Source organism: Sceloporus occidentalis, unplaced genomic scaffold (assembly GCF_023333645.1).
Source record: "Sceloporus occidentalis isolate IW3139 unplaced genomic scaffold, rSceOcc1.0.p SCAF_3, whole genome shotgun sequence".
NCBI classification, from domain to species: domain Eukaryota; kingdom Metazoa; phylum Chordata; class Lepidosauria; order Squamata; family Phrynosomatidae; genus Sceloporus; species Sceloporus occidentalis.
The window spans coordinates 49120824-49144479 of NW_028316983.1; positions in this window are offsets into that span (position 1 = coordinate 49120824).

Below are 23656 nucleotides of genomic sequence, written 5' to 3' on the forward strand. Positions count from 1 at the left end.
AAGAATGGGAGCAATCATGAAAAAAGCACCTAATAAATGTACACTGTCAGGATCTAGAGATTTTTTTTTTTGGAAAATGTTACATAGGTAGCATCTTATCCCCAATAAGCTGGGTAAGACATATAAAATGTGGAAAAACAAATGCTAGAAGTGTTCTGACAATGCAGGATCCTTCTACCATACATGGTGGACATGCCAAATTACAAAAAATATTGACAAGAAATTCACAGATTGATGACCAGGATTCTCAGCAAAGAATTTCCATTGCAAACAGACCTCTACCTATTGAACATGACATGTGGATTTGAAGAAAAATTATAAAGATGAACTTGGAGAATAATTCTGTACATGATTGCAGCTGCAAGAATCTTGCATGCCCCAAAATGTAAAATACAAGATCCTCCCATGAGTGAGGAATGGTTAACAAAATTTGCTGATATGATGGAAATGAACAAACTTTTATTGTCTCAAAGATAAAACAACAGAGAAGATAGATGAAGATTGGAAATCATTTCTATCATTTTGGTAGAAAAATGGTGGTGTTTAAGAGACGGACAGCCTCAATGGCAAAACATGCCATTTCTGCAATGAGATTTATGAACATATGCTTTCTCTATGCCCCTCCCATCTAAATATTGTTTAATTATCTAAAGATTATTGCAAACACGAGAGTTCATCCAGACAAAAAATAACTATTATTAGCTGATGAATAAATGAATAAATATATCATAAGGACTACATCCTTTCCAACACAAGTATAAAGACATTATTAAGCTGGAGAAGTAAAATTACAATTATGATTGATGTTAAAGTAAGATGTCATTATTTCTTTTTTTAAAAAAATATTTCATTTTATTTATGCATAACTATTTGTACTAATAAAATTATTTTTTAAAAGGAAACAAATGCAGGTAAAACTTTTCAGATTGTATGACCCACTGTTTGTTGTTTACCCTCCTCCATTCAATACAGGGAGAGGCGGGATACAAATAAATATTATTATTATTGGGAGAATACTACTTTAAAATACTTCACCTGATAGGGAACCTTTTGATAATGGAAGACTATATAATGTGAAGTAGTATAAGCTAGACACAGGTTTATCATTTGAGCTCTGTTTGTGAGCTAGACAGATACAGACCAGAGGCTGAAAAAGTTTACTTTTTCATACAACACACAGAGTCCTCCAACTAGCATAGCTATTGGATATGCTAGCTTGGAAATTTTTGGGAGTTTAGTCCCCAAAACGAACTTTTCTGAGTTCTGAGACAAAGGGATGAAACAGATGGTCTTAAAGGGGGTGGCTTGATGCCACCCGATTGATTGCAGGATCAGGGCCAGGGCAACCACATGCCACAGCACCAATCCGGTATTTTTTCCATCACAAAAAGAAGTGGCAAAATGCTGCTCCTTTTTGCAAAGAAAAAAAAAGTGGCTTTTGTGCTGCCACGGCAGCTTTTCAGCACTCCTACAACATGTGGCATCTAAACGCCACACTGCCAGAGTTCTGAAAAGCTGCTGCTTTGTAAACAGCTGGGCGGCTTCATAGCAGTGTCCTGCCAGCTTGGGGCTGTGAGTCATGTGTATGCCATGACCCAAAGCTGCTGGGAAGCCAGCTTTTTTACCAATCTGTTCCGGCCCAAACTTAGTTTTAGTTTACATATACTACATGTATAAAGGGCTTGCATATTGTGGTGAGGTGAAGAGACAACACTATCAAGGTAGCTTTCTCAGTACTATTGTTTTTGTTGCTGTTAATCGCCATTGAGTTGATCTCGATTCATGGTGATCCTATGAGGCATTTCCAAGACTCCCTTCCTCCACTGCTCTGCTTAGTTCCTGTAAATTCATACCCATGACCTGTTTTATAGAGTCCATCAATCTACCATGCAATCCTCCTCTCTTTCTACTTCCCTCCACCTTTCCTAGCATTATTGTCTCTTGTTTTGCCTGACAATAAACATGGTTAGGGTGAGACAAGCAGGAAGGTGAAGCCAAAGTGAGTCAGCAAGCTAGCTCCTTTCTTATGTCTCATAAAAAACAGAAAGGACCACAAAACAGGAAAGAAGGTTGGCAGTATGAAGTTTACAGGCTTACTCTCTATCAAAGAGGGAAGTGTTCATGATGAGATCTGAGAGTTAAGGGAAGTATAGACTTGTCATTCCTTTCCTTCTTGTGATGAGCATGGCTACACATTTCTGAAGGAAAGAGTGAGAGTAAAATCCAGCTAGTTCTCCTGAAGGGGTTTCTGAATGGAGCTCTGAGGGGTTGCAAACCAAGCAGCTTGTGACAAATATATCTCTTCAAAACTGCTACATGAAAGGAGAGGAATCAACTTTGTTTGAAACGCTCCTCTCTCATTTGCATGTGTTCTGCATTTGTCAGGTTGTGTGGCTTGGTTTTCACAGCTGCAAAGTTATGGGCTAGGAAGTGGATACAAGCTTATATCAAGCACTGCCTAATAAATTCTACCTTAGATGCCTAAGAAGGAGTCTTTCACACTATACAATTATAGAGCTATATACCATTTTAACTGCCATGGGTCCAATCCTGTGGAATTCTAGGATTTGCCATTTAGAGATGCATACTTAGAATTCTCAGCCAGACAGCTTGAGTGCCTCACCAAATTACAAACCCCAGGATTCCACAGTATATTGCCATGGCAGTTACAATGGAATCATAATGCTATAATTATGTACTGTGAAAGAAGTCATGGATATTTACAGGGCTCATATAGTGAATTGATTTGGCCACAATGAGCTTTTGAGTGCTTATGGCAGGCCGTGTGAGACTTTGCATCATATTAAGAAGTAGGAATATACAGAGAAAGAGAGCTCTAAAATACTGGATTTAAACAGAGACGTGATAGGTTAAGGGCATTATGCATATTTACGATAAAAGGTTTCCTGATATCTCATAAAGAAAGATAATACATGATGACTGGTACTGGTACATGATAGGGTAATAAATCCTTGCCTATTTAATTATGGTAGTTTTCTTCCTCCTGTAGGAAAATAAATGTTCATAGCATTCTCCCCAGACTGGAATACTCCAAAGTGTTGTGGAGGAATTATTTTACACAAAAATACACGTTGGCTTTTTTCTTCTGTAAAGACTCTTTTCTGTGCAGAAAAATAGGTTTCTTGTGAAGGAAATAGAAATTTAAACCTGTTTTTCTCTGTGCAAAAAAGGAGGTGTAAAGCAGGAAAAATGTTTTTCAATGCACAAACCTGGACCAAAAGTAATTCTTGTCAAACTGCTAAGCAAGGAAAAGAAGAAAGAGGCCGTGGAAGTCGCACATGATTCATAGCAGCCAATTATATTCTTGGTAGTCTGGTTTCCTTGATGTTCTTATTTCAGAGTTGGGCTTCTTGAAGAAGAAAAAGTGAAGGCTTCAGTGGCTGATAGAAAAGCTTAGAAAAAGTTATCTTTTTGGCCTATAACTTCCAAAATTATTGAGGGATCCTTGGAATGGTAGTCTGAAAAATAACTTTCCCAAGCTGCAGGGGAAGGGTATCTGCCAGCAATTTCCCTGCATACAAGATATCAGTACAAAAAATGAACACGTGCAAAATTGTGTAACCACACATACATGCACCTGACAGCTGTTTAACAAGGTCTTGAGCAATTTAATATCCTACTGTTTGTTTGCCCACTTATTTTTTTTGCACTTATGATATCTGCTTTATGAGCTTTTTTTTTTTAAAAAGGATTATCCAAAACTTGCATTGCATTTTTGCCTGCCAGAACTGTCAGCTTACCTATTGTGTAGCAGATCAATATGAAGAGGAAATTCTCTCATGTTTAACCTTTGACTTCTACTAGCTGTGCTAGTCTAAGGGGAATGGAGAGGGCACACACTGTAAAATCTCTAATTCTGGCTGCAGCACTGGTCACTTTTTCCATTGAAAGTTTAAGCTGACAAATGGCTGTGGACCCTCTTCACACCTTCAAACTGTATTCACTGAATGAATGTGTGGAGTGGGGGAAAAGATAATCTTTGACCATTTAATCACTGGTAGAAGATGGAATTTTTGTGGATGGTACAAATTGGATCTTACCTGGATGCAACTGTATAAACATTGAGACAAATAGACACAATTTGAAACCTTCCAAGTAGCAATAGATAGCTTTATATGGACCCTTTGCTGAACACAGGATGATTGAAATTAAGATCAGTGTGGGGGCAAGGATTTTGTTTTAGTGGTCTTTTTGAATGAGGATGGTACTCTTTACTGGTCCTTGGTGTTTTCTTTACTCTCCCTAATTATTTTTGTTTCCTTCTTCCCTTTTGGGCTCCTTTTTTCCATTTTCAAGAAAAATGTTCATTTTCTTTCTTTCGCTTGTCCATGAAGAGGGCAGTTTTGTGGGATTCCATTTTTAGTGATGACCAAAGGATATGAGCCTGCTTTAGGGGTTTCTTTAACCATGTCAGGTTTGTTTCTTTCACTGAGCATGTTTCACATCCTTGAATAGATTTGCTGAGACAATAAGCATTACGTTTTTCCTTTTATTGTACTACAGGCAACCAAATTTCTTTTTCTTTTTTTAAACATAAAACCTCATAACCTTATATTACATGGTACTTTGCTGGTACAAATAACATATATTCTTACAAAATGAGGGACAAATTGCATCCTGTAAGGCAACAACAATAACAAACATAAGACCTAGATATGAGAAGATGGGATAGGACGCTCACAGATGGGCACAACCACATTATTATATTCTTCTTCATATAGTATCAATTTATGAACATAACTATTTTAATGAAAGAAGAGAGCACTGCAATGGCTATAGACAAGAATTTCCCACTATGTGGTAGAAGGAATTAAAAAATTGGGTAGGGGTTGGTAATATCTTGAAATTAAGTGATCTGATAGAATGATCATTTTTAGTATCAGATGGATTGATATCTGTTGCCTCCTATTATTTAATGGATGAGAACTTTGCATCGTGACAGTCCAATATTATGAGGACAAACTATGAAACATACCACCGGGAAATGTAGCAGAGATTGTTCTAAGCCCATCACTGTATGCTTACTAGAATTTTTGAGGAATATACTGCCAATTTCATGAGCAGCAAAGTGAGTTATGCAGATTGCCTGAAGGAATGTGTTCCTAGGAATTTATGTAAAGGAGCCTTTTTATTTAAGAAGCAACTTTCTTCTAGAAATGGATCAGAGAAATCATATTTCAGACATCTCTACCTTCTGTTAGCTAAAATTGAGCAAGGCCTTAATTATTTTTACTGGCTTCTTTTTCTTCCATAACATTCAGAGATGCTGCTGGCAATGGCTGAGAAACTGAATACACCATGAAGGGATCTTTGGGCAGGCCCCAAACTATATTATTTGCACTGAATTCCAGAGAAAAATCATGGTTTGAGCTCTGCTACAGACACTGTGATCAAAAGAACATAGATCTGCTGGATCAGCCCCAAAGACTTTCCAGTCCAGCATCCAGTGACCCTGGAATGGCCTTGTCAGGCTCACAAGCAGGACATGAAAGCACAGAAACTAGAACGCTCCAAATCTGGCACCCTGAAGGTAGTATATTGCAGAGATGGGGAAAGTATTAAGAAATATTGGGTTTTTTTAATATGGCATGCCTTCGGCGTTGTGTCATATGGATGCAGGGCCGAAGGAGCATCATGACACCACACACCATGTGAAGCAGTGCATGGAATCATGGCACTGTGGGAGTCAGGATGTGCGTCATCTGGATGTGACACCCTGTCTCCTCTCCCAGGCCGGCCTTTCAGGCCGGTCTGTAAAGGCCTTAATCTCTCTTTTCTCTTTTCTTTTATTATCTCCTTATGTCCACTCAGCTTGTCTGCTGACCAATCAAAATAAACCATATCAGAAAGGTTCACTGCCTTTGCTTATTTCTATCTGGTTAAAACATATCTCATATCTATAACTCCACTTGGGGTCCCATAGGAATTATAACTATCCTACCTGCCTCAGCTAGTGAACTTGTGAGGAAGTTCATTCCAGGTAAGGTTAGTAACTGTCTTCTTATCTTGTATACAATTGTGGAGGCATTTCTTATCTTATTTACATTCCAAAACTTCTGGCATTTATCCCAGACTGTAATTAAAACTGGGGCTATTTTTCTGCTCCCCCACACACATACTCTCAGAGAGCTAACAGCCTATATTAGTTCTTATATCATTTATCTTACATTCTGTTAGGCCTATGGTTGGGTGTCTTTCATCACTCCTCCTCTTTTAATACAAAAGCCTGATAAAATATGGCTGGGCGACCCTTCCATGACCCTGATGTGGACACCATTAGTGTAAAGCAAACTCAACATGTAAGCTAACATGAGGATTTGCATGAAGTCTCTCAGATTTGATGGATGTTTCTGGATCATCTGAGGAAGTGAGAAGACCCAGTTCTAAAGATCAATGGGCTGTAGATTCAGTATCAACCAGGCACCGGCAATCATGCATGGTAATCCCCTCTTCCTGGAAATGCGCACCCATTTATGACCATTCACACCTCCGTGTCACCACTTTGGAAGACTACTTCAATGCATCTCTGAATATTTCTAAAGTATGTCAAAACCCATTTCAAAGTATCTCAAGACCTTTTGGTCTTTGCAATACCTTGAAAGGCATTATTTTGGTATAAATATGGGTACCTTTTCATTCTGTCTTTGGCTTAATCTAACATGCAGGCATACTGCTGCCAGTTTGTCAGGCTAGCTCCTCTTTCACAACCTCCATGTGTCCCGGGAGCGATTGAGTCCTCCTTGTTTTCTGGACCAGCTGCATGGGAGTCATGATCCATTCAAGTGTCATATCACCATTAGTGGTGCCTTACTCTATTCTAACTTAACACCTTGATTTCTCTAGTGTGTGTGCATAGTTTTGTGTTAAGTGTGTATACTGATTTCCCCTTTAAAATATAAGCCATTATCATTGCATATTTCTCTCTTGAGTTCTATGTGCCTCTGGACTAGGTCTATATAGGGATTGGTCCCTTGGCTAAGTTATCCAGCTACCCTTTGAGCTAAAATATAATTCTCCTAAGTAATCACATTGTTTAGGACTGCCCTTCCCAAGGACAGGTCCACCTTCAGGATAATAATTCTATTGGTGATACTAAAGTAAATTCTATCCTTTACAGTTATATGAGCAGGCTGAAAAATTGGCAAGCAGATTTTCTCTGGCCTTCCATAAACTGCATTAGGAAAATTTTACAAAACAATGAAAGAAAAGGAACAAGAGAAAACTTTTCCAAACTCTTCTATAAAGGAATTCTATGTCAGTCCACATGTAAGATTTTAGTACTCAATCTGAACACTAGGCAATGTTTGCTCACTATCACAGTAGCAAAAGAGTAGTTAGCACACCCATAAGCCCAACTAGTATAAACAATATCTCACCAATTAAATTGCATTGCCTTGTACAGTGCCTTGGGGAAGATATGTGATGCTTTCAATAAGAAGAATCAAAGTATTGAATCAGACAATTGTGCAATGATAAAAATGAGGTTTCCACAAGTAGCAGAAGCTGTATGCTAGTGGATATTGGATATACAATCCATCAAAAACAACTTTTTATTTCTTTTTTATTATTGTACTTGCTTTTCCTCTTTCTCTTTTTCTTTCTCTATTTAATAAAATATTCTTAATTGAGATCCTAGGTTTGTTAAAGCATTCAAAGGAATAATCTTCCACCTGCCTTGCTGTATAAGTTACATTACAGATTTTGAGTTAAAAGGGGTCGAAGAAAACAAGGCACAAAACCCAGCCTTGACTCTGTAGCTGAATAAACTTTGAGATGTGGAATTCCCTATGACAAGCCAGGGAAATATATAGAAATATTTGGTATCTATATTAAGCAGAGTGCATTACAATATGAGCTTGTGGTAGAAACAGGAGAAATGATTCTGAATGCTCTTGTAATGCAACAGATTAAAAACTGATACTTATTGTCTCAGGAAACCCATCATAGAATAGAAAAGGAGATCGACAAAAGAAATTGACCTACATTTGGTTACAAGAGCTCCTAAAAGATGACTGTCTTGTGTGGGTTTAAGCTAGCACCCATTGTTGGGGATGCAGCCTCATGGATGATCCTTGGAAAGGAAACAAAGAGGCCAACTAACTTTTGTGGGTGAAGTGACATCTGCAGGTAAGAAGGAAGCAAAACAAACAAACAAACAAATAAAAGGAAGCCTTTGACTTCACAACAGACCAAAGAAGGATACAGAGAGGTGAAAACAAAGGGCAGGCATTATCTAGACTCCATTCTCTCTCTTTTTCTCTCCCCCTCTCACACAAATTACTTTATACAAGTGTTGATGCCTCTTTGTTTCCAATGAAATAAAGAGAGGATGCTGGCAGAAAACACAAATGTAGATTGTGTGAAAGACAACCACTTTGCAAGATTGTTGTACAACAGGGGATCCTTCACCTGTGGGTTCTAGTATTACTAGACAGGGAAAAATCTTTCTCTTCCTTGAAAGTCCAAAGAGTGGGCTGATTTTATCCATTTCAAATTTGTTCTTTCGTCCTTCTCACGCGCCCTATCTATGGCTAAACAGAATTATTACAAATCATTGATCTCTGCCAATGAGAGGTGCCCGCAGCGTTTGTTCTCCACTTTCAACTCTTTGCTTAAACCTCCCTCTCCTCCTGTCTCTTCATCTTTCTCTCCTAATGACTTTGCTAACTATTTCATCTCTAAGATTACCACTATTCGCTCTGAGATAGTCCCTCCTGATTCTTCTTCTGCTCTTAATCTTCTATCGCCTTCGCCTAACAAATTTTCTGTCTTTCCTCCTGCCTCCTTGGATGAACTCTCTACACTTCTGAACTCTTCCAAACCTGCTACCTGTCCTCTTGATCCTATTCCTACTCGTCTTCTAATCTCTATAGCTCCCTCCTTTCTGCCCTCGCTTCTCCATATTTTCAGTCTCTCTCTCTCTACAGGCTCCTTCCCTTCGGACTTCAAACATGCTCTCATTTCCCCAATTCTGAAAAAACCTTCTCTTGACCCCTCCTCTTTGTCTAGCTATCGTCCGATTTCTCTTCTTCCTTTTCTTTCTAAGGTTTTGGAACGGGTTGTTTATTCGCGCTGTCTTAAGTTTCTTGAAACCAACTCCATCCTTGATCCCTATCAGTCTGGTTTCCGCCCAAGGCATTCCACAGAGACAGCTCTCACAAAGATCTCGAATGACCTTTTACAGGCCAACGCTAATGGCCTTTACTCTGTTCTCATTCTTCTCGATTTGTCTGCAGCCTTTGACACCATCGATCACTGTCTCCTAATTGACATACTCTCTGACCTTGGGTTCTCAGACTCTGTTCTCGACTGGTTTAGATCTTACTTGTCTGGCAGATCTTTTGCAGTAGTTGCAGGGGGTCAGACTTCTTCTCCTGTTCCCTTATCTGTTGGAGTTCCCCAGGGCTCTGTTCTGGGTCCCCTTCTGTTTTCTCTCTACACACTGTCCTTAGGAAAACTCATCAGCTCTTTTGGTTTTTCCTACCATCTGTATGCCGATGACACCCAGCTGTATCTTTCTGCCCCTGACCTTTCTCCAAGGCTTGAACAGCAAGTCTTGTCTTGCCTTACAGCTGTCTCACAGTGGATGCGCCATCGGCGTTTGAAGCTCAACATGTCCAAGACGGAGCTTCTTGTCTTTCCTCCTAAGCCCAACCTTCAACATTCCTTTTCTGTCTCTGTGGACAACATTTCCATTCAACCAGTCCAGCAAGCCCACAGTCTTGGCTTTATCTTTGACTCTTCTCTGTCGTGTATCCCTCAGATCCAGACCACAGCCAAGGCTTGTAGATTCTTTTTGTACAATATTGCCAAAATCCAACCATATCTCTCCGCCTCTACTGCCAAGATCCTGGTCCATGCCCTAGTGATCTCACGACTTGATTACTGTAATGTCCTCCTGGCTGGGCTTCCTCTTTCTCACCTCCGTCCTTTAATCTCTGCCCAGCATTCAGCTGCACGCATTATCACTTCCACCCACCGCTCTGACCACATCTCTCCTGTGTTGGCATCCCTTCACTGGCTCCCTCTCCCTTTCCGCATTCAGTATAAGCTCCTGCTGTCGACATTCAAAGCCCTCCATGGACTGGCCCCTCCTTACTTATCAGACCTTCTTTCTCCTCACCTTCCCACTCGGGCCCTCCGTTCTGGTAGTCAAGGGTTCCTGTCTCAGCCCAGGATTTCCTCTGCCCCATCCCGGATTCGCCCCTTTTCACTTGCTGCCCCTCACTCCTGGAACCTTCTTCCTCCACAAGCAAGAGTCATCACTTCTTTAACCAGCTTCAAAATGGAGCTGAAAACCATCCTGTTCAGAGAAGCCTTCCCAGGCATCGCATAATTGTCGCTTACTATCTGATGTTCTGCTGTTGACTGTTTATCGATCCATTTCCTGTATTGCTATGTACTGTATATGTATTATCCTACTTGTGAGTATGTATTTTCCCTGGATAATGATTAACCTTCCATTTTGAAGCCAAGCCCTCCCTCCTGTCCATCTGCCTTGGTCCAGGCCTCGGAGGTTGAGAGGAACTGCTGGACCTCTTACCCTTTCCCGTCACCACTCCCTTCTCCTTCTGTGTCATGTCTTTTTAGATTGTAAGCCTGAGGGCAGGGAACCGTCTAACTAAAAAGATTGCATGTACAGCGCTGTGTAAATTTACAGCGCTTCATAAATAAAGGTTAATAATAATAATAATAACTTTCCCTATATCATAGATACTTATGAACCACTATCCTCTTACTCATCATTTTAGCAAACTCTAAATCCCTCTCCTTGCTCCCTTGGCAGGTTGCACTATCATGTTTCAGCATACTGAATGTCATGTCTATTCTGGCTGCTATTTTGGCTGATGTTCAGCACTTTTTGGAGGGAGGGTTGGGCCATCTGAGGTGTGGAGGAAGTAAACTGTTGCTATTGAGAATTGCTTTGAGTGTTTTCGGCTGGTAAAAAAACACACACCTGGGAATCATTAGGGAAAGATTCCAGGGAGTATAGGGGGCTTCAGGGCACATTTTGGGGTTCTAAGGGCCATGTGCAACCTGTATACCACCCGTTGCCCACACTAAACAGAACAGTGCAGAAAAAAGTACAGCAAACCCACTTAAAATACTCTTTTGCAGCAGCACATTAATTGTTCTTTCATTCTTTCTTTATGATTATGATTGGCTTTTAAAAGCTGTGTTTGTTTTAATATTTGATATGATGTTTGTTCCCTGGGTCTCATATCAGGAGGACAGGACAGGACAAGACAGAAATAAATAAAGAAATGTATTTTTAATCAATTTTTCCAGTTTTAAACTGGTTTTGATTTCTTCTTATCTTACTGGTATGATCTCAGAAAAAACAACAGAAAATATAAATAGTTCACTGACTTCAGGAAGACAGAAAGGGACAGATAGTCTGGACCAACTTCACTAGTGTTCATTAAAATGTAGTTTGATACATTGTTTTGGAACCAAGAATTGAATCAAAAATACATAAAAATTATCTCACAGAGAACATGAGAGATCAGAGAGAAACAGTCCATAAGATGTGGGTCCTGCCATTATACATCATGAGAGGGGCAGCAAATTTTCAGTTGTTTAATTAAATATTTTTCTACTGTTAGGATGAGAAAAAGTTACTTCTGGAATTTTTCTGCTTCACATATTAATTTAAGTTGCCTTTTTTATACCTTGTGTGCCAAGGAGTGCCCATATTCTTTGCCCCATTCAGGAAACAATATGTCTCTGTTTAACCTTAAAACTTTCATACATGCATGCTCCATTTGTAATGCAGCCCCTGTATTATTTATCTCAGTGTGAACTGAGCTTATGTTGTATACCAAAATCCAAGACATCTCAGCAAACACTTTTGAGAGAGATTCTTCAGAGGCAATCAGAATGCCTTTGAATGTCAAATTTTGGAAACTGTTATATATATATATTCAGAATGCTTATTTCATGAGTGCATCTGTGAACATAGTCTCATGTGAAGAAATGAAATGCAGCAAAGCCTAGCCCTGGTCTCAGTTAAGAAAGGGAAATTTCTCTTCTTGACATTTACTAAAGAGGTGAGTGAGACAGAGATCATAATTTGCTGATTAAAAAACTAATCCTCATCTTAAGGTCAGAAAGCATCAATGAAATGCCAGATAATATGAGGAAAGAACATGATGACCTGTCAAAGTTTCCAAAACAGAGCCTCAAAGAAAATAATAACTATACAGCTTCAGGAAATAAAGAGTGCAGGATTTGGATTTAAACTTCTCCATCACTAACATGTCCCACTAACTTGTTGGCAAGGCAGGTTAATGCTTGTGCCCCCCTGTGAGTGGAAGACATTTTGATCTAACAGAAGCTTAGGTGGGACAATTCCTACTCCCTTCACCACTTTCCAACTACTCACATTCCTGCTCTCTCTAATCCTCTGAAGCAGATGTGACAAGGGATAATATAAAATGGCCCCCTCATTTTACTAAGAGAAGACTCCATTGGATGAAAGCTTTCCATCAGTAAAGGGGTACCAGTACAACCCTATGTTTCTCTGTACTACAGTAAGGAAGAGCTACATGCAGCCCATTAGATGAGCATTCCATCATCTTAACTAGGACAGTGACGATGGGAGTTGCAGTCCAACAACATTTGGAAGAAGACATATACCTCAGTTATATTACTCAATTATTTTGGATGTGCAGATACAGAATGAAAAAAAAAACATGGGCAATGGCTTTGAACAGGGAGCCTTGTTGGCACTAATAAATAGTAAAATGAATACACATGGAGTGGACTGTGTGTGAGCACCACTGCATGAGGATTCCTCCAGTCTGATATCTTCTCAAACTCTCAAAATCTTCTAGGTGTGGAGGAGCTCTGCATGGGAATGACCATAGTAATTTTAGTGTGTGTGTGTGCGCATAGGGAGGGAGGTGAGTGGATGGAAAGTGGTGGACTGTTGACATATGTTTGACAGAGTTCTTCTGCATCATATGCCTTTTAAGCATGCTATAGGTCTGTCTGAGTTAGGATCTGTGTGTGCACACCTGTATGCATGCATTAATCAAGTCTGAACTTCTTTCCCCCAAAATTGAGATTTTTTTTTTTTACATTCAAAGGGGATTTTGGTTACATACAATAAAGTTCCTGTATAAGAAAATCAGGAAAATAAAAACACAAAAAGAGGAAAAATAACCACATTAATTGTAAGTTTCTATAAAAGCTGACCAAATGTCCTTATATAAATTTCATCTATACGTCATCCTTTCAAATGGTGTATCTTTTATCCATTGGATCACAGGTGCAGAAAAACTGTCTTTTCAGTTATGACATATCAATCTTTTAGCAGTCAAAAGGGTGTGAAAAATCCTATGGTCTCATTATTATTGGGCCTTAGAGGAAGAAGAACATTATTGATGTTATAATGAAAATATTAAGCATCAAAATGTATTATTTATTTATTATTTATTTATTTCACTTGTATGCCACCTTTCTCCCAAAAAAGGGAACCAAGTTGGTTCACAAGATAAAACATTATTAAAGCATCACAATAAAAATATAAAAACAATTTAAAATATCTAGTTAAAACAATATAAAATACAAAAACATACAAGTTAAAACATAACTAAAAACACATATAAAAAGCCACCCTGTCTTGATTAAAAGCCTGATGAAGTAAAAATGTTTTTCCTTGTGGGTGAAATGCAAGGAGGGAGGGGGCCAACCTTATAAAATGGTATAAAAGGAATATCCTGCATCAGGCTAACTATTATTTGCCATTGGTACTGATGTATGTTGTTAGAGAATGCTTTGTCTGTTTCATACTAACATATCTAAAGGCTATTTTTGATGTGAGGTTTCAAAAGCAATATAGAAAATAGCTCATAAATATCCATACATGTGTACATGCAATCCAGGCTGAAAATAAATGATTAGCCTCAAATTTATTCAGTTCCTCCCAACCTCTTACATTTATACACATAAACTGATAACCATCCATTTCTTGTTAATTGTAGCATATTACCTACCATCTGCTACTATATGCCCAATTTGAGGGGATACAGCTGTATGGAGAACACTTAACACACAACTGCAAGGTTTTAGAGATACTTATAACTTCTGCAACAATGAATCTGTACTAATTAGCAGAGGAAATAAATGTTTATGATGTAGAAAATGACAATGTCTACATTTATCAGCCAGCTAATAACTCAGTCTTGACCCAGGTTACTCATTATGAATTGTGATGGATTATTTTAGGAGTTATGGAAGGGGGAATTGCAGTCAAATTATTAGTGACCTTGATTGTGGGTTAGAAGGCAAGAGTTTATGTGGGTAAACCTGTAGATCTCTTTGTAGTTCATTTGCACATTTGTCAAGATGTACTTTGAATATCAAGATACTGTATATATCTTTTGTAATTCTGTTTTATGGAGACATTAATAATACTTAAGACGGATACCATGCTGAAAGGCTGATGGGACAGATACAATGAACACTCATAGCTACACTAAAGAAGGGCTCATGTGCTCCCCCTCTTCCTTCTCTTCCTATGCAGCTAGGATTTAGGTTAATTTCCCCTTATTCTTGGCTTGTTGGTACATGTGAACCAAGAACTATGGTCTAAAATAAACCATTATGCACAATATAGAGCTTATTGTTGGCTTGTTTAACAATTTGATGGAGGTTATTTTAAGTCATATCCAAAGTACACAGTGTGGTGATACTTTCATTGGGCTACCCAAAAGATGCAAAACATATTATGCTAGGTTTTGACATCCCCTGGCTTCTGTATCAAGTAAAGATGCTAAACATTCATGCAGAAAAGGAAAGGTGAGGTCCTTTTTTTCTGCCAGTGGACTGTTTTTATTGTGTTCCTTTTATTGTTTTTGTTCCCAGTAACTTCTTTGGTCATGGATACGTGGCCTAACCTTTGATGTATGCATGTATGTTAACTATCATTTCTCTTTAAAATACATTATTTGATTGCAACTCCCCTCTCTCTATTTTTTGGGTGAAAGCTGTTTAAAAACCCCAACAATTTTTGTAAATGTTTATGTGAGAGTTGATTACAGAGTATCGTTTTCCATTCCATTTTTTAAAATAAAAAGTAATGATTCGTAGTTTATTTCTTTCTTTCTTTCTTTCTTTCTTTCTTTCTTTCTTTCTTTGCCTATCTCTTGAGATTTATGGGAGATCCTTAGGCTGTTGATTCCCAAAGGACCACATGGGTCATGTTGTGATGGATTTCAAGACCATTAGCAATAGTATGGATAGGGAGATCTATGCTTCCCTTTTCAGCTTATTCCAGTTGTCCAGTGATAATTTAGTGTGTGCCCTTATCCAGCAGATATCATAAAACAGCACATATTATGAAGGGACAATGGCATTTCTTGGAATGATATAATAATGAACATTTTAATTATTTCTCTTGGGTGGAAATATGATGAAATATATATTCCAGCAGTAACAATGAACCTTTTATAGGGCCATACTCTACCATAAACTTTGTTCATGCCTCATTATGAAGCCAAATGGGATAACTGGTATTTAAAAAATACAAATGGGATAACTGGTATTTAAAAAATACAATAGAGAATAGAATCTCCTTTTCTGAAAATGAAGTGGAATAAGTAATATTGAAGACCTATGGTGTTCTGAACAACTGTATTAGAAATACCATTGACTAATATTCTGGGGAATAGACATATTTCCTTGAAATGTAAGGGTTTTAGTCAGCTTCTTCATACTTATCTATTCATATCCAAAATGCAATGATAAAGTTTATGAGGTATTTGGCTAGTTGAAATCCTACAAGACATGTAGTGTTCTGCTAGTGGTCAGGAAGCACTAGAGCACTAGAAATTCATGGGGTTTCCTTAAGTCGACAGGCAACTTGAAGGCACATGCACACACAATAAATAAGCAAACTAGGAATGGATATATCATTTAGTTGTCATAGCTAATGGCTTTGATAGATTTATTGTCATGAATTTACTACGCTAATGGCTATCACCACATCTTGTGGTAGATCATTCCATGTTAATTACGCATTGTGCAAAGAAGCATTTCCGTTGGTCTGCCCCGAAGCTACAGCTAATACATTTCATTGGATGATATTCAGTTCAGTTATGTTGTAAAAAAGAAAGTTTTCTACATCAACTTACTCTTTTGTGTTTATCATGTCAGACACCTACACTGTGACCACTTTTTAGTCCCCTCTCCCAAATAGGAAAAGGTGTAAGTTCTTTAGCATTTTCCTTGTTTGGTAAGACACACAAAGCTTTCAATACATTTAGCTGGTATTTTTTCTACATATTTTCTAGCTGTATAATTTTCTCTTTGAGAGGTGATTCACATAATTGTAAACAGTATCTTTATTGTAATTGTGGATATTTTCTGGCTTATTTTTAATCATTTTCTAAATACTTCTTAAACACTGTTGTGATGATATACCTTTTGATTTATGGTGACCCTATCCTAGGGTTTTCTCGGCAAGATTTTTTCAGAGGGGATTTACCATTACTTTCCTCTTAGGCTAAAATGGTGTTACTTGCCCAAGGCCACCAGTTGGTTTCCATGGCTGAATGATGATTTAAACTTTGGAAATTTATCGCACACCTCCCCCCTCCCGTTATGGGAACTGGGGATGCTCGGGGCCATGTGCGACTGGGAAAAACGGATTTTATCATACAGCAAATGGTCCTCAAAAGGGCCCCATTCCATTCTACAGTGCCAAGCCATCCCCATTCAGTGCTGAGGACTATAAAATGTTCTGGTCGGAAATCCTCCGACTGAGGAAAATGGTGTCCCTCAGTACTGAATGGGGATGGCTTGGTGCTGGGGGATGAAATGGGACCATTTTGAGGATGATTTGCTGTGCGATAAAATCCGTTTTCCCCGGTCACGCGTGGCCCTGAGCGTCCCCTTCCAGTTCCCACAACAGGGGAAAAATGGTGTGCAATAAACATCTTGGTTTCCTGGAGTCTTAGTCCAACGTTCAAACTGCTATGTCATACTGCTTAAACATTAATTTCATCCATTTTCCTGCCACAGGCTATTGAGCTGGTGTTTTCTGTGAGAGTTCCATCCTAACAGCAAGATCTCTTTCTCAGTAATTGCTTGACCTTCTTGAGGAATCACAGCCAAACTAATAAAACAAGATTGGATAATTTATTATTTTATTTTATTTTATTTGTTTAGTGTGAGAGTCTGACAACCTTTCATCCAAACCAGTGTATCTTCAATTGGAATCACACTTTAGCACTTCTCCCTCCTAATCTTAGCTTGACATATAACTTTATACAGTTATGTCATTCTGTTCTCTGTTTCATAATCCTTGGTGAGATCTCTCTGGAGAACCCCACAGTCTGTTTCTCCTTTGATGGCTTCAGACTTGCTGTCACAGACATGATCCTCCACAGAGGATGCATAGAAATCTTTAGAGAAATTTACAACAGGCCATCTGGGTTATATATTTCTAGCTCCTAACTCCTGCCTTGGTGCCAGCCTGACTTTCTAGGAGACTAATAATTGTCTGAACAGGAGCATATTCTTTGGGATATGCAGCAAGTGGATTTTCTTTTTTAAAAATGGTTTCACCTCCATTCTTTGGCTTGCATTTTTTTTAAAAAAAAAAACACACAGCTGCTGCTTAGATTTCTTTTTGTTTTGGCCACTATAAGGGGACAACAAACCTTGACAAGTTGGATTGATGGGGCTATTTGGAGACTGAGAGCTTAACAATAATGCAAAGCAGCTGGCACAGGCAGTTTTTCAAGAGGTTGTCAGTATGATAGAATGCCCAGACGGGCAGCCTCCACTTGGCACCAGGACAAGCCATCAGCTCTGAAAGTCAACACTCGGAAATGCAGTTTTGTTTCTCTTCTTTAAAAGTCAGCAGTACCTGCCTTTCTCTCGCACTCTCTCACCAGCTCACCTCTTCTGTATTGCTAGTATCTGCTATGATTCACAGATAAGGCTATGTTTTTGAAAGCTAGAGCCAGATATTTGCTTTCTTTAAATCACCTGGGAAGGCTGGTTAGTGAATTCCAGTATAATATGTTATCTTGTTACTGGTGAAACATGAACTGAAATCAGTCTTGGTGGTGTCCCATCAGTGACTGAAATGGAAGGATGATTAAGATTTTGAGCACATGAATCCATCATTTTCTTTGTTTCAGTAGGGAAGTAAAGCAGGAGACACCAGTGCCATTACATCTTCTTTCACTGGATTTAAGTATTTCTTTGACTCACACTTCTTCCCTCTCTTCTCTGCCTTCATCATGCATTAAAGGAGAAGAAAAGCTTCTTACAATGTTAAACTAACAATTGTTTCTGGTGGTGTTAAAACCTGGAAAACTAAGGTCTGTTTCATCCTATTTTAATTATGATTGTGTGACATGACACTTTGTCTTCCTAAGCAAACTCCTGGACAGATGGAAAACAGTGATTTACCATTACATCTGAACTGGTTCTTGTGTGTTCTTTACATCTGAAATGTGCTCACATCTTTTAAAAACTGAGAGGCAAAAGTATGAATTTTCATGCTGGCCTGAAGATTTTATAAGACCATTTCTATCAAGACAACAGTCAGTTCCCCCTTTTTCAGATGGAGCACTTCATTTTGTTTATAGAAAAGCCAGTGATGAAACATGTATGCCTTATGCAGATAATGAACATGATTCCAGCTCATCTTTCCAATTGTTATTTCAATTATTTAAAGAAAAACAAAGCAATAGTCTACAGTACACCAGACATCTTCATTACCAAGAACTAGATGTTACTGGCTGGATGCAAGTGTAGTTTTGTGTATAGTTTTGCTCCATCCATGGCAGCAACACACTATGGGAGAGAGCCTTCTCTATAGCCATGTTTTCACTGTGGGATGTCATCCCTTTGGAAGCCTGATTGGCACCAATGCAGACTGCATTGTGGCACCAAGTTGAAACACGTCTTTTCATCATCTATGGTCCAAAACACTGTGCAGAAATAATCTGCTTCGAGACCACTTTAACTGCCTTGGTTCAATGCTAGGGAATTCTGAGAACTGTAGTGTTTGTGAGATATTGAACATTCTCTGTCAGAGAGCTCTGGTGCCACAAGAAACTAGAATTCACAGGAGTCCCTAGCAGTGAGCTGGGACAGTTAAAGCAGTCTCAAACTGGATTATTTCTGCACTGTGTTTTGGACTTTTGTGATCTAACAATTATGCCCAAATCTCCACTAATACATCGTTTTACACTGTTTTACTGTAGTTTTAATAAATCATTTAATATTTTAGAATGTTTAAATTATTCCTAGTGTTCCATATTTTAATTGTTCTAAACTGTTTTGAATTAATCATGTCTGTACACCACTCTGATGTCTTGTCACAGAGGCTGGCATATAGATATTTTAATAAATTATTAAGTAAATGATATAAGTGTTTGTAAGATGATAACACGTTTGCATAACATGGCGTTATCATCACCTGATTCTTCCTATCATTCCAAACAGTGTCAGCTGATAGATCTTTTGTGTAGATCTGATTTTAGATTTGACAGCCCCCACATGCATATAGTTAAATGGGTAATATGCATGGGTGACAATCTTGTAAGCATTTGTAAGAATGCAGAAATACTATACTGTTATTTTCAAGGCAAAAGTGTAAAATTTTCCCCCAACAGCAAATAGTACAGTTCATGTTGCAATTTCCCTGCTGGCATGCTGGCAACCTAGTGGGGATTGATCTGGTTCATTTTCAAGAAACAGGAGTTTAATTGCATGAGAAAGAAAATCAAATAATCAATTTTCTTCTCCATTTCTAGAACTTATATTCCCAGGCATAAACTTGGATAAATCATCTTTATTTCAGTAAGTGTAATGCAATTATTCTTTGCTGTTGGGAAGAATTTTTACACCTTTGCCTTGAAGAGAACAGTATAGCATCTCTGCATTCAATATTTCTGCAAAATTGTATTCTAACATGATTAAGGAAGGCTGAAGTACTCCTGTTAAGTAACATTTTCCAGGTCTTGATTTCTCTTCCAATATTTCCGCTGTCAATTAGCCAAAGCAATTTCCTCTGACTAATAAAGCAGTTGGTTAAGCTTATTTTCCAATCAAAACTCACTTAATTTCAGCAAATAACAGTTGGTAAGGAAAGAAAAAATTGATCAAAAAGCATTTAAACAGCCAGCCTTCTCTGGTCTACAGGAAAATCAAACTGTCTGAGACAAAGTGGAATGGCCATTTCAATCAAGAACTAATCTGCTAGGGTCTTTACTTTAATACAGAAATTAAAATTCCTTGTGTTTGTTCTGTCACAAGAAGTGTAACCCTCATAGGCATAACATTATATGTTGTCAGAGATACTGTTCCTCTCAAATAGCTAACACTATACCCAGCACTTTATGGAAATGAAAAAAAAAAAACACCATCTGTCTTATGTATATATAATAAAATCACATCATAGGAAGGTATTCTAAAAGGGAGCTTAATTTTATCCAGGAGCAAACAACCCTGATTAATTTGGGGCCAGATTTTCAGAAATATTTTAAAAAGCTGTTATGTAGCTAGCATGAAGAGCAGCTATTGTCTGTTATGCAAAGAGATGTAGGATAGAAATGAATAGACAAGATTAAGGAATCCTTAGGGTTGCCATCGTGCGACTAAACATGTGATCTTGTGCCTATTTGCTGTATTAACTGGCCTGGATTCCAGGCTTCCTTTCTTTGTATTTCTAAGATGCAAGTCCCTAGCTCTTACAGGGATTGAAACACAGAGCAAAATGTGTAGCCACTATTTTGGTCAAGCTACATGATGCAGTGGCCTACTGCAGACATCTCCTCTGTCCTGCCCCTTCCCTCCTTGCACATAAAGTGTAACTGGCAAAGTGATGGCAGCAGAAGCAAGTACAGCTAGCAAGTAGCTCAAGCCCTGAGAACAGGTAAGCTGTGTGATCCAATTCTTCTTCTGTAGAGGTATTTGGGGTCCAGGATAAACAGAGAAGGAAGCATTTAAAAAACAAAAAACATAAATAGCCAGGATACAGGGTGCATGGCCTGCTTCTTGCAGCAACTGAAAAGATACCCAAGGCACTACACTATTCTGTCTTTCAGATCAGTTCTTTCCATATAAAGAGTTCCATGGCTAAAACATAGTGGTAGCATCAAGCAAAAAGGCAAGCAATCCTACATTTAAAGTTAATGATACAATTAGTCCAGATTTAGTGGACTGGAATATCACAACCACTGGGATGCTCCATGGTTATATAAACACCCATATACAAGCATATGTGGCTATGATCCAGAGAGAGGTAGAAGCTATCCTTTGCTGATCATAGACTAATAAGAATAAGGAGCACAAGTAAGATTGGTGGTCTTTTACTTCTTAATTTAACTCTGAGGCCTTTAGTCCAATATTCTATTTATGGTTGAGTAGTTAAGGGGGTATATAATACCATGCTGCATTACAGCAAAACTTTTCATCTCAGTACTTGTCATTAAGTTCTAATTTGCAAGAATCCTGTTCATCTGTGATCATAAGATTTTGTTCAGCTGGTAGCAAACACATTCTCTCAAGAAGTGTCTACTATTCAGTCATGCCTGCTTGAAGAATGTTGCACTCAGAAAGCATTATTAACACTGACTCACTAGCAATTTGCACCTCATGATTGAGATGTAAAATTCATCTTTCTTTGTTAGCTTAACTGATATCTATAGAGATCTGAAAGTCTGGACTTACAGATACTCTGGTTTTAATGAGGAGTTTTAGAGGACATGAATTCTGGTATTTATCAGGAACGGTCCACAAGTACCAAACATATGGAAGGGAGAATCCAGAAAGGAGTGGGGACTGTATGGTCTTCCAAATGTCATTGAACTACACCTCCCAGCATACCTCACCATTGCTTATGCAGGCTAGAGCTGCTGGGAGTTGAAGTCTAGTGTCATTTGGAGGGCTGCTCAGTTCCCACCCCAGCTTTCAGCTTCTTCACAGTGAAAAAAAATGCTTGAGGCTGTTCATAACAAATTATTTTCCTACATCTGCCCAGAGTCATATAAGATCTGTAGGGGACAATCAGAAGCAATGTTATATATTAGAAGAATTATACCTTGAGACTCTGACAAGCTCTCTTTCCTGGCACCTCCTGTCCCTTTTGGATCACTGTCCCCCTTTTTGGCTGTGATTTAGGGAATGTGTTTTCTTTTCTTTTCTAGTGCATGCCTGTGCATATACAAAATTTAATAGAGCCAGTCCTAGAATTAGGCTAATAGAAGGCAATAGAGCAGAGACAAAACATTATAATACAGAGTATAAGTATATCACATGCCCTGTCCTGTGCCCTTTACGTAGGCCTGCTCCCTTTCCTCTACTACAATAACATACATTTGGCAGATACAGTTCTAATTAGTCCACTGCCACCCCACTTTTCCTGCTGCTTTTAAAATGTCCTAGGACTTTTTTTACAAAATGCTAAAAAGTGGCATTTTAACATGATAAAAGCATCTTTGGCCAGTTGTTATTATATGATGTTGTGTCTACCCTGCTTCCACTCTACATTCCATTCATTGATGGGTAAAACTCATCAAAAGGTGTCAGTAGTTACTGAGGTATGAAGGGACACGGTTATCCACCTCTTCTCTCTTCCCTTCACAGTAGTCATATCGCCAAGAGCAGTGCAGAAATCAGATCACATGACTATAGATCGCCAAAGTGTTATCATGGTGAAAAGTGTGATAAGACATGATGCCAAAATGGTATGCTTCCATTCTTAAACTGATGCAGTTATATCAGGAAAGGAGGCTAGTGTGATAAAATCCCTAGGCTTTCTCTCTTCCCCCCAATTTCTCCTTCTGTTCTCAGCTTACTTCATTTTTAGGGTTGCTATATCCCGGTTTTACATGGGACTTTCCCACTTTTGGGGACTCAGGAATGCCCTCACCCAGTTTTTAATACATGTCCCGGGTCTCTTGGCTCCAGCGAAGGCCTGCGGTCACTTTCCCCTGGCTGTTTTATGGGACAGCTCCTCCTCCTCTGGTCTTGGCCAATGCCAGGGACGGAGGAGCTGAAATTCTGCCCCCGGAAGCCTCTCCCACTCCTCCCACCAGCTCTCCATGACTCCATTCACTTCCCTCCTCTCTGGGCCCCAGCTTGGCCTCTGCTTTGCTTTTCGTTCTCAAGCAGGCAGGCAGGCAAGCTCCCAGCTGAGGGTGGGGTGGGGGCCGGTCAGCTGCCTGGAGCTCCTCTCCATCGCTCTGAAGGGGGTGCAGGCAGCAGGGAAGGAGAGAGAGAGAGGCCAGGCTTCTTCCTTTCCCTTCAACTTCTCCAAGTTCTTCTTTGTCTCCCTCCCTGGTTCTTGTGTGTGTCTCTCTCTGTGTGTATACAACACAACAAGTCCAGCCCCCCTTCCCTTCCCTTCCTCCTCCTCAAGAAGAAGAAGGAAACAAAGAAAAACTTGGAGGAGTTGAGGAGGAGGAAGATAAAGCGGAGGGAGTCTGGTTTCTCCCTCTTTCCCCCCCTCTCTCTTTCACACACACACATATATGTACATACACACACACACACATATACACAGTCATATATATATATATATATATATATATATATATATGCACCGACACATATACATACACGTGTGTATATATATATACACACACACACACACACACACACACAC